The sequence below is a fragment of the Nymphaea colorata genome, chromosome 5, assembly GCF_008831285.2.
Source record: "Nymphaea colorata isolate Beijing-Zhang1983 chromosome 5, ASM883128v2, whole genome shotgun sequence".
Taxonomy (NCBI): Eukaryota; Viridiplantae; Streptophyta; class Magnoliopsida; order Nymphaeales; family Nymphaeaceae; genus Nymphaea; species Nymphaea colorata.
Window position 1 is genome coordinate 12,498,204 of NC_045142.1, and position 3,618 is coordinate 12,501,821.

Here is a 3,618-nt window from a genome sequence, read left to right on the forward strand (position 1 = left end):
GCTCAATTATTTTATTTGTGACTGCACGTAAGTGATAGAACACTTTATAAAAGAATTAAAAGACGAAGCATCAAGCAAGTGTGGCGTTTCTGTCATTTACTATTCGTGTTGACCTGACTCAAAAACGTGCTACAGTTGGCAGGGTAGCGTTACATCGACCTGCTCTACGTCCGCTGTTCCTTTCTCTTTTTCCAAGTTTTTGGTTTTATTTTCTTCTATCGAGCAGAAACGTGTGTGGATTTTGTTTACTGAGTACTTTTATGCTCAAATATACTAATAAATATGAACTAACAAATAATTATGATATTTGTGCAAGAAAACAAATTATTTATAACAACGAGATAATAGATAATAGATGTATGTAACAAAAAATGTATATAATAAAATATTTATAAGATAATGATATTTTTTTATTATTAAAATAAGGCATGAAATTCCATACAGTAAATTACCGGCTTCGCTCATTTATGAACCTTCTTTCGACGGCTTTTTTATTATTTTGCATTTAGAATCATCACACTTCAGGGTTCATCAAATTAAGTATTTTCTTTCAATCTTAAAATTTACACTTAAAAATCATCATTTATTTTTATCAAAAAGGTAAACCTTGGACTCATGGATCTCAAAACCTAAGCTTTTGGATCGTACCGTCAAAAATAAGTCATTGTGAAAGCCAAAAGAATAAAGTTTTTTTAAGTAGTTTTTGAAAAAATAAGCTTTTTAAGCAATTTTTTGAAAGTTTTTGAGGGGGTTGATGTGATGGTCCAGGCAAAAACATGGGTTCAAACATCAATTCTTTATATTATAAAAAGAGCACTATAGATATACAAGTTAAAGCGTGGTAAAGACGATATTATGGGACACTAAAACGAAGCTCTATATTTTGTAGAAAGAGGATGAGAGTTTCAATTTTTTTTAAAACTTGGGTGGGTCGGGCCGTCGGTAGGTACCTGGTACCTGGCCTGACACAGGCCTAGGTCCAAGCCCGATTCGGCCTGGTGATCCTAATAACTTTCAAATAATAATTTTTATTATTAATAATGTATATTTTATTATTAAAAATATATTTTATATTTAAAATATATTTTATATTTAAAAAAATTATTGTAATTGGGCCCAGGTTTTGAGCATTGGACCCAAGCTCAGGCTTGAGTTCGATTCTGAAGTTTACTTTCTTTTGGTCACTAAGATTAAATACTCCCAGCTCACCCATTAGTAATTTTTGAAAAATTAGTTTATGCATTTTAGTGAATTTGACTAGTAGGATACACTCCTCTTACTTACTTTTTCAAAGATAATTTTTAAACAATTGATATATGTATTTGAGTGACAAAGGAAAAACTAAAGCCGGCAAAATTAACATTTTTAGAAAAACCATTTTTCACATCACCCAAACATTAATAATAAAATGGCTTAAACATTAATAATAAAATGTAACACCCCCACTTTTTCTTAATAGTCTTTTTTTTTTTTTTTCAATCAGGCTCACATCGTTCACCGCTTCAATAGTGAGCCCTATTACTAAGTTTTTTTGTTTGCTATCAACGTTGTTTTAATGGAACATGGAGATGATCATGCCATTCTGGAGATTTAGTTAGTCGAGGCCACGATTTAAGAAAGGAAAGAATTTGTTGCTTCAATCTTAAGGCAGTCTTTGTGCTTTTCAAATCCAAGTACCTTCGGTCTCCTTTTTTCTTCCAAATACTTGGGCCCTTTTTGTTTCCCTCTGGCATTTTGGATCCCTGGATTTGACATTGAATGATCTTAGATCCAAGAGGGAGATCTGCACCTTGAATTTGATGAATTGAATGATCTTCTTTCTCCTCTTCCTCCCTCCCTCACTCTCTTTGATGACTCTGCCATCGTGGGTCTAAGTGAATTGCCATCTCTTTCTTTCTCTCTCTAAAACCCATCATTTCAGATACCTGTGGCTCGATTGATGAAATACGGTTAGGAAGATTTCGCGAGACTCTACTTGGTAAACGGGTCGATTACTTGGGTCATTCCGTCATTGTGGTAGACCCTTTTCTTTCATGCATCAATGTGGATTACCTCGAGAAATAGCAATAGAGTTTTTTTAGACATTTGTAATTCGTGGTTATGTATTTTGCATTCGCATTTGAGACAATGACCCAGCTAGTGAGGTAAAACTGAGGTGCATGCTGGTTGAAAAGACTGTCTTCACTTACAAAGTGGCATGAAGTTAGGCAAGAGAAGAATTCAAAAAAAGGGTAACCAATGGACTAAAAAATAAGAGAAAGGAGAAATATTAATTAAAGTTCATACACAATAGAGACATATCAATCATTAGGCCTAATTCCCATGAACATTGACTTCTAATGCTAGTGGAAAACTATTTCAAAAACCACAAAATTAACAAAATCTAACATTGGAAATAGTAACAAGATGCTACTTTTCTAGTTATCATGAAACATTTTAAAAAGTGTTTTATGAATCTACCTCAATTTTTTGGGCAAATACATAAAACAGTAAAATCATGTTAATATTACCAAACAGCTCGTTAGATAACCTTATGCTCAATTAGCATTCAAAACCAAAAACGGCTCTCAAGACAGTCTTACAAATGAAAAACAAATGGGAGAAGCAACAACCAACCTAACAAAACAAAACAACACAACACTTTGAAGTGATTCAGAACCGACGACAAGAACTAAGTGATTCAGTTGCATGTTGAGTTCTTGTCATGGGTTAGTGTCAACAAGCAGGGGGCAGACAGAGCTAAACGTTTTTTTTGTGAGGACAGCCGCATTATAGTTTAAAAATTTGAATTGAGACTAAAATATAAATTTTCAAAATTTTTATATAAGATAAATACAATTTTTTAAAATTTGCATGTAATTTTTTAAAATTTGCATGTGGTTGTACCTCAACGACACCATGTTAAGGAATAATGGAAGAGTAAAAAGAAGAATAAGAAACTGCTGGTAAATGGAGATGAATACCAAGAAAACCCAAGAAAAACAAGGGCAGTGACCAGGAGTATTTGCTAGAAAATTTTGGCTAGTGAGCACTAGTAATATATTTTAAAATTTTTAAGAGGTATCAATATGTAAATAAAAAGATTTATCATAAGGTGTCAATATACAAATAAATACTTTTTGTGGGGTCTACATGGGTAATTGCCCTCCCGTTGCCCATACTGCCGACCAAAAAGAAGGAGAAGTCGATGAAGACACAAAATCAAGTCGATTCCTCAGATGGCATCGACTAAATTAAATTTTTGAAAAGAAAAAAAATCAAAAAATTACATGTTAATTCCTCTCGTATATCATGAAAAAATTTTCATATATTATATGAAAAATTTATCGAAAATTGATAACAAATACAGTGCCATCTCTCTCAGATTGAAACGTGTCGACCAGTAAGCTAAGAGCCCCACATCATGACATGCATGAAAGCCAAACCAAGCCCTAATGGCATGCACGTTCGACGAATATTAATAGTCGTCAAGCTTGGCTGAATTCAAAGCTATCCCAAACAACTAATATTAAACAGCTGCTCTTCCTGCTGCACGACGGCGTTATAAAGATCAGAATATAAGGAGAGAAAGTAAAGTTGCAGCAAAGCAACGATATTCCCGTCCTTACAGGGCAAACA